Source organism: Anomaloglossus baeobatrachus, chromosome 3, assembly GCF_048569485.1.
Source record: "Anomaloglossus baeobatrachus isolate aAnoBae1 chromosome 3, aAnoBae1.hap1, whole genome shotgun sequence".
Lineage (NCBI taxonomy): Eukaryota > Metazoa > Chordata > Amphibia > Anura > Aromobatidae > Anomaloglossus > Anomaloglossus baeobatrachus.
Window position 1 is genome coordinate 384,262,064 of NC_134355.1, and position 9,268 is coordinate 384,271,331.

A 9,268-nucleotide genomic window follows, 5' to 3' on the forward strand; every position below is an offset into this window, starting at 1 on the left:
GACATCTGTAGTGTGCTGCACACTATGTTGGCACTGTGCAAGTAAGCAGAATAATAAAAGAAGTCTTCTCTAGAGTCATAAATTACACTTCAGTATCAGTATGAATCAGGATTTAGTGATTGAACAGAGAATGCAGCTTAGTTTAATGCATCTTACTCACTAAAAGTAGTCATTAAAGGAGAAATTGAGATGGGGTGTGAGCAAGGGCCTTATTTCCAGTTAATGCTACTCAATGCCTTTGGGGAAAGTGAAGATAATATTTGTAAAGTGCTGTGGAATATGATGGTGCTATATAATAATACAGCAATATAAAAATGACTTTGCAAATGTTTCCTCATTTTTAACTTCTGTTAAACATCTAAAGGTCCAGTCACACTAAGCAACTTACCAGCGATCCCAACAACGATAGGGATCGCTGGTAAGTTGCTAGGAGGTTGCTGGTGAGATGTCACACTGCGACGCTCCAGCGATCCCACCAGCAACCTGACCTGGCAGGGATCGCTGGAGCGTGGCTACACGAGTTGCTGGTGAGCTCACCAGCAACCAGTGACCAGCCCCCAGCGCCGCGTGGAAGATGCTGCGCTTGGTAACTAAGGTAAATATCGGGTAACCAACCCGATATTTACCTTGGTTACCAGTGCACGGAGCTACACGTGCACAGAGCAGGAAGCAGCGCACAATGCTTAGCGCTGGCTCCCTGCTCTCCTAGCTACAGCACACATCGGGTTAATTAACCCGATGTGTCCTGCAGCTACATGTGCACAGAGCAGGAGCCGGCACTGACAGTGAGAGCGGCGGAGGCTGGTAACAAAGGTAAATATCGGGTAACCAAGGACAGGGCTTCTTGGTTACCCGATGTTTACATTGGTTACCAGCCTCCGCAGAAGCCGGCTCCTGCTGCCTGCACATTTAGTTGTTGCTGTCTCGCTGTCACACACAGCGATCTGTGCTTCACAGCGGGACAGCAACAACTAAAAAATGGCCCAGGACATTCAGCAACAACCAACGACCTCACAGCAGGGGCCAGGTTGTTGCTGGATGTCACACACAGCAACATCGCTAGCAACGTCACAAAAGTTGTTCGTTAGCAGCGATGTTGCTAGCGTGACGGGGCCTTTAGGCTTTGAAAGCTGTGAAAAGATGTTGCTAAAACAAAGTGATCTGACCATTCATTAAGTGGGAGTTGCCACTAATTTACATATAAAATTATAGAAAATGACAAAGTAATATCACAAAGAAGAAACCCTAATGGAATTTTCCTGAAGTATCTTCTGCTTCAAAAACTTTACGGGTATGCTGGCATCTATAAGACATCGTGTGCACATGTGCGTGGGCTGCGTGCAAACAGTTTTTTTGAAATTCAGTGGAAACTCTCCAAATCCTTTTCACGTTTCTTCTCCAAAAACTCAGCAAAAAGATTCTGTGAGCACAGTCTTTGGGTATATGCACACTGAGACTGAGGTGGGGTTTTTTTTTTTAGATATTTTTGGAGCAGATACTGAGCAGAAATACTCCAAATTATCTTCAGAAACACAAAACATCTCAAAACCCTAAATTTTCCATTCCAAAAACTCAGCAAAATTTTTTTTTCAGGGGGTAATTTATTAGTGTTTTTGCTAGAAAAATGGAGTACAATCCTTTGAAAAGACTCATAGTTTTTGTGCATGTGCCTCTCTTAGTGAGTTTGATGCATCATAAACCAGTTAGCCCTTTATTAAGCATGCTAGTGTTAATGAGTTCACTCCTTTTTGTGCACATACCTATGGCCTACGTGCTTTTTGATAAGTTATTGGAGCAGAAATTGAGCTAAAACTCAAAGTATTTGAGGCGGCCTGATCTTTGGATGATAATTTGAGTTTCAGATCAGTTTCTGCTCCAAGAACACTTCCAAAAATTCTGTGTGCCCATAAGTTTATTAGCATAAATATGCATGATAAAGCTATTGTAAAGTCTGCCCTTGACCACAGACTAAGATGTCTGTCACGGACAGACTAGGGCTATCCACCAAGCCGGCAGGACCTCAAGAATCCTGAAACCCTTTAACCCCTATACAGAAATTTGGAATTACACAAAGTCCAGGAGATCGCTGCCTATGGAAGGTTGCAATTCCAGAAAGAGTGGTCGTCAGGCATGGTCCAAACCAGGAGGCACAAAAAGGGACAAACTCGGGAGGCAGGAGCATAATCAGGAAAATCAGGCAGAGGTCAAAACCGGAGATGGCAGCGAGGTACATAAACAGCAGGCAGGAGGGTAGTCAGGAAATAAGTAGAAGTCAGAACACCAGAATCACTAAAAAGAACAGGGCGGCACAGGAACTAGGAATACAGAACTATCTCTGGCAGTGACCAGCAGAAAGGGAGAATAAGAAAGGTGTGATTTATTCCCATTGGCTATAGCTGAATGATGGTAATGTCAGCTGGAAAACACATGCCACCTACAGTCAGTCAGGAGTAGTGCAGGTCCCAAGGGAACCCAGCTTAGTGGATGAGCAGAGCCTTTGCCCAGTAGAGCCACAGGCATCGACTCCTCTCCCATCCCTAGCACTATCCATGGCGGGAACACGGCATCGCCTGGCGATTGGAGCAGAAGTCGCAGGAGCGGACTCCGTGGGGACATGACAGCTATTGTTGCGGGCAGGGGTGACTGACCAATGCAGGGGGAGGCTACCCGAGGTGCTCGGATCCGGCATCGTGGCTGCGGCTTGAGTGGCAGCCGGATTCGGGGCTCGTGTAGCAGCCTGCCGCCCACAACATAATAAAGGGGGTATTTACAGGGGAAGAGTTTGTCAGTGACACCACCCGTGGTTTGCGGTGATGGTTGGTGACACCACCACTGCCTTGGTATGGGACGCCCGGGGCTGATGAAGCGGGGCAGCAAGATGGTATCCCCTCCATGGGTAGGGGGAGGTGTTATCCCGGGGCCCAGGTGTATGGGAAAGGATGCTGCGGAGGGTATTCTGCAGGGTTAGACCGGGTGGTATTGGTGTACTCACAGTTCTGGAAGAAATCACACAAAGTCCAAATGGTAAACCAAATTGCCAGTGACCGGTGACCTCCGGCGGGTGTATTTGGGTCCCACACCCTGGTACAGCAAACATGGTTCCCTTCCTCCTGCACTTAGTGTTTGTGTCCTTAGTTTGACTACTCCGCTTGAAACGGGGAAGTCCACTCCCGGTGATTCTTGTGTGTAGGGAGCTGCGGCCCGCAAGAACTGACCCGTGGGATCTTAGCAGGCAATTGCGGAGCCCTATCCCCCTCGTTGGGCTTCCATCTCGCTCTATCTGGGCCTCCTGTGGGACAAGACCTGAAATCTTGTCCCCGGCTAGTCCATTAGTAAGGGGCGTGAAGCTGTCCTTGCTCTAGGGTCCCTGTACCCCAGTCCACTTAAGGTCTCCCGTGACCGGATCTCCGTCGCTTGTGGCCTTGTCTGCCGACTGCCACCTAGTCAGTAGTCTGGTAGTCCAGAGGCTCCAACCTCTGACTACCCTGTCACTTCACACTCCTCTCACTTCCTCTCTCTTAACTTAACTGTCTTGTTCCCTCCCAGGACACCTCAGGACCCTTAGGTGGGCGTCACCATCCGCTTGTCCCCGCCCACTGGTGTGTCCCTATTGTCATGGGGGGTGACTAGGCGTTGCTGGCTGATGTTGTGTACCTCGGTGTGGGTTTGTGTTGGTATTCCAAGGAGGATGGAGTCCTGCACCTGGAAGATTTGTGCAGTCTCTGTGACAACCTAGTTTTGCCAGGGCGTCACACTATTCATTGCCTTCCACACCAGCATATTGGCCTCACTCCTACCTATTGTACTGGCACATGATAAGTTCCATTCTTCCCTTACCGCTCTCTGATGCTTTCAGCTGTTACACTCTAGTAATTGGCCAGCCGTCGGTCACAGTGAAGTCAGATCACTCTTGGGTATGCTGTAGCTACTCATCATTGATGGTAAATCTGGTACCACGTCTCACAGTCACAGTCTGCAGCATAGAGTATAGAACAATCCTGAGATCCAACAAGGCCATTGAAGATCTGGATCTGCAACCAGACCATGAGAGCAAGTATTTTAAGGTACCAGGAACTCTGTGCCTAAGGGCTCATGGAATGTACTGTACTATGGGTAGTTTTAGGCTCATTAACGATTATAATAACTTGGCAGAAGATTTTGTGAAAATAAAAAACGAAACAAAATAGTGGTGACAAAAGATAAAGAAAGAAGTAATAAGTTGGTTTATTTTTGTTCTTACTTCTGCCTCGTGATCGTTTTTTTAAGGCTAACTGGTAGATCTTGACTGCACTATGCGAAAACTTCACCACATAGGGGGTATAATAAATAGACAATTATGGACCCTTATAGTCTAAGAATTACAAAGTAGCAGATGCGCTCATGAAAAACATCTATAAAGGGCTACTATTCTTGTAAAACCCAACCACATACTTCGCAATCTGCAAACGTGAACGGGATGCGATATAAAAAACTGTTTAGAATTATTTCCCACTGCCTGCTGGTATTCTGTCATAAATGGCTTTTAGTAAACTTGTGGCTTTTTGGTTTCTTATGTTGCTTATACAAGTGTGTTATTGGTGTTGTCATTAAGTTTGTTAATGTTTATGTGACTCCGGCCAGAGATGGAGCAGCCGTCCAAAGTCCTGTATTAAAATGATGATTACCAAAAAGTGTATAAACAAGATTCACATTCACAAGAAAGAAGTTAGATCTTTGTGTAAATAGCTGCTAGTGAGGATGAAAAGGCCAAAAAGCCGAGATTAAAGGAAAATAATACAGAGTAGAAACACTGATTAGATTTATCAAAAATGCAAATGAATCTAAAATCTCGGTATGGGAACAGCACATTCCACGCTATTTTTAGAGATTTTGAGAACGTTCCACAAAAAGTCAAAACCATAGCATTTGTTCTCTTAAATAAAGGTTAATATAACACTAATTTGGATGACAATTAAAGGGGTTATCCGGATTATTTTACTTATTTTTTGTTATTTCCCTATTGGGCTACTTTGGGGCAGGTAAGTATGTCGCGGGCGGAGGAGGGGACGCTGCGCTCTCCCACTGCTCGGGTCCGGCTGCCGCTGCTGCTGCGGCCTCTGCTGCTCGGTGGCTCGAGCGATGGGCCGGATCCCGGGGACTCGAGCGGTGCTCCTCGCCCGTGAGTGAAAAGGGGATTGGTTTTGGGGATTTATTGTTGTCCGTGACGCCACCCACGGTTGTGGTGATTGTGTGGACACCAGCGCTGCTCTGTATGGGGATCCCGGGAGCGGTGACAGGGAGCAGCTTTGTTGTTATTCCTCCCCTCCGTGGGTAGGGGGTTGGTTGTCCCGGGGCCCGGTGATGGGGTAGGGATGGATGGCAGGCCGGGTGCGGGGCCTGGTGAGGTGCAGGGTCGCGGGGGCAGCGCTGTGCCGTACGGCACGGTGGTACTCACTCAGCCTGAGACGTTGACACAGTTCTCGGTAAAACACTCGGCTGGAAAGACGGTTCCCACGGACGGCTGCTGTTGCTTTTCCCCGGTAGTTGGCGGTGACGGTCTCTGTCCCTGCACCTAGTGTAATGTTGGTAGCGATGGGTTCCCACCGGTAACCCGCTCCCCGACTTGGATATGGGCCGGAGGAGCCCCTCTTTGCCCGCAGGCGCTGGCCCTGAGAAACTGGTGCCTTGGCGGTGGTGGTGTCTCTCTCCTACAGTTGGACTGTTGCCTTCAATCGGGACTTAGTTGTTGGGAGACCCGGAGGTCCCCTTCACTGACGGATTTGGCAAATTCACGGCGACTCCTAGCCTTGCCGGGATCCGAAAGGCCCCTGCCAATGGTGCTGGCTTCTCTTCGTATACCGGTCCGGTACCGCCGGGCCACCACCCGTCCACGGTCCTTTCGGCAACCTCCAATCAGCCTCTCCTGCAGACGGTCACCACCGTCTGCTAACCTTGCTGTCTCAGTCCGGGGCACACACCCGGACCAACTTCAGGCTTTCAACTGTCACTTTCTCTTCCACCTTAACTGCTCTCTCTTGCTCCTCTACCACTTCACTTCAACTCCTTACTATCTAATCTGCCTGGTTTTCCCGCCTCCAGGGCTGTGAACTCCTCGGTGGGCGGAGCCAACCGCCTGGCCCACCCCCTGGTGTGGACATCAGCCCCTGGAGGAAGGCAACAAGGATTTCTGGTGTAGCTTTGGTGTACCTATCCGGGGTGTAGGGTGTGGTGGTGTCATTACCTGTGACCCCTGGCTTGCCCAGGGCGGCACATTCCCCCTTAGCAAAATGCAGACCGTCCGCGGGCTGCCCGTCCAACACCGGTTTTATTTTTCTGAAAAAGATAAAGCATAATACAAATAGAAGAACATCATCCCACAACGGGAGGCACTTTTCTTAAACGTTACGGTAATGGTTGCGGCTGCCGCTCTCTCCCACCCAAGTAACCTGGCCCTGATGCTGCCCCTAAGAAACAGGCAGCACCCCTTCACCCCAGTCCTGAACTAAGTCACCCGAGCGGGATCTGTCCCTCCCCTCCAGAGGGTAGCCACCGGTTCCTGTGGTGGCTGGGCCCCAGCCTGCTCCCCTGCGGGCCCTCCCTCCAACCTGCCTCTCCGGAGGCGGTAACGGTAAGCTGCAACAAAACATATTTACATGCCACTAACGTTTGTGGTTGCCCTGCAAGTTCACGGGCTTGTCCGTAAGGAGTCCCTTACGCAACTTTTCAAACGGTCCCCACGGGGACAACGGTGCCGGCAACAACCGGTTTAATCAGCAGTGTAGACAATCAGGTTAACTTCGGTTAATCATTTTCATTTTCAAACTTGCACAACTTTTAAACACATACAGGTGGTCCCAACGGGGACAACTTTTAGGCGGAGGACCGCCGGCTTAACAGTCCATCCTCAATCGCGGGGCTCTAGTGCCACCTTCACATGGTGCACCGCTGTGGACCCCGATGGTAGCTCGCTGCGGGTCATCCTCCTCCATATTCATGCGGGCATGCACATCCGCTCTACACCCCTCTCGGGCATCGATCTTCCTGCGCAGCTGCCGTTTCCGCCGCTCCCAGCCGGGAGCACTTTCTGTTTGCTCCGGTTCAGCGTGTGCGGGGGACGGACCCAGCCAGAGTCCCTCCGTGTCGGCTACAACCGGCACCTTCAGTAATGAGGGACCCCGCTGTGACATGGCCTGCTCTGCCTCCTGGCAGCTGCGTCCCTACTGTGCCTCCGGTGCATCTTTGCTGACGGCCTCAGCCTTCGGCTTCTTCCATGGAAGCGGATCAGGGCGGTCACGAGCTTCTGCTGCAGGTCGGTCCGCCGGGGCGGATTGGCAGGGTACCGCTACCGGTGGTGGTGGTAGCGGGCCTAGTGGCGGGGCAGCAGCAGCCAACACGGGTAGCGGGGGAGGTAGCAGGGCGAGTGGGTATGGACCGGGTCCCTCAGCCGCGATGACCGACCCACTAGGGGTACAGGGGCGTGGGTCACTTACCCTCCCTTCCAAGACTCCCTGCACCTCGCGTCTCCGTATGGCCGCCACCACTTCCGCCATGTCGGCCTCCCACTCCTCCAGGAGGAGCTGCATGCGGACCTGCAGACGGCTGCTTAGCTGGACGGTCCGGACTTCCACCCAGGCTGCGGTGCCAGGCATGGGGACCACGGTGTTGTTGGTCGGACTCAGCATCTTTAGCAGCGGCCTCTTCCAGGAACCAGTCAATGGCCGCAGGGTCCCGGCGTCCCTGATTCTATAGCCACGGCTACATGCGACCAGTCACCATTTCGTCCCCCTTAGCCTCTTTCCGGCCCCTTCTCTATCGGGGCGGGGTTTTGGCCTTCGCGCCTCCACTACTCGAGGAGACGCTCGAGCGGGAACTCTTCGCGCCAAAGATGGCGGCTTCTGAAATTTTCCGGCCGGACACCTCTGGCGGTAACAAGGCGCACCTCTACCCAACGGCAGAGCGGTAAGATCCTGTTAGTGACGCCAAGTTGTCGCGGGCGGAGGAGGGGACGCTGCGCTCTCCCACTGCTCGGGTCCGGCTGCCGCTGCTGCTGCGGCCTCTGCTGCTCGGTGGCTCGAGCGATGGGCCGGATCCCGGGGACTCGAGCGACGCTCCTCGCCCGTGAGTGAAAAGGGGATTGGTTTTTGGGATTTATTGTTGTCCGTGACGCCACCCACGGTTGTGGTGATTGTGTGGACACCACCGCTGCTCTGTATGGGGATCCCAGGAGCGGTGACAGGGAGCAGCTTTGTTGTTATTCCTCCCCTCCGTGGGTAAGGGGTTGGTTGTCCCAGGGCCCGGTGATGGGGTAGGGATGGATGGCAGGCCGGGTGCGGGGCCTGGTGAGGTGCAGGGTCGCGGGGGCAGCGCTGTGCCGTACGGCACGGTGGTACTCACTCAGCCTGAGACGTTGACACAGTTCTCGGTAAAACACACGGCTGGAATGACGGTTCCCACGGACGGCTGCTGTTGCTTTTCCCCGGTAGTTGGCGGTGACGGTCTCTGTCCCTGCACCTAGTGTAATGTTGGTAGCGATGGGTTCCCACCGGTAACCCGCTCCCCGACTTGGATATGGGCCGGAGGAGCCCCTCTTTGCCCGCAGGTGCTGGCCCTGAGAAACTGGTGCCTTGGCGGTGGCGGTGTCTCTCCCCTACGGTTGGACTGTTGCCTTCAATCGGGACTTAGTTGTTGGGAGACCAGGAGGTCCCCTTCACTGACGGATTTGGCAAATTCACGGTGACTCCTAGCCTTGCCGGGATCCGAAAGGCCCCTGCCAATGGTGCTGGCTTCTCTTCGTATACCGGTCCGGTACCGCCGGGCCACCACCCGTCCACGGTCCTTTCAGGCAACCTCCGATCAGCCTCTCCTGCAGACGGTCACCACCGTCTGCTAACCTTGCTGTCTCAGTCCGGGGCACACACCCGTACAAACTTCAGGCTTTCAACTGTCACTTTCTCTTCCACCTTAACTCCTCTCTCTTACTCCTCTACCACTTCACTTCAACTCCTTACTATCTAATCTGCCTGGTTTTCCCCGCCTCCAGGGCTGTGAACTCCTCGGTGGGCAGAGCCAACCGCCTGGCCCACCCCCTGGTGTGAACATCAGCCCCTGGAGGAAGGCAACAAGGATTTCTGGTGTAGCTTTGGTGTACCTATCCGGGGTGTAGGGTGTGGTGGTGTCATTACCTGTGACCCCTGGCTTGCCCAGGGCGTCACAAGTAGATAGTGACTACTTACCTACCCTGCTGTCAGCCCCTCTCCCCCAGCTCAGAGCGGTCATGTGACCGCTCCTG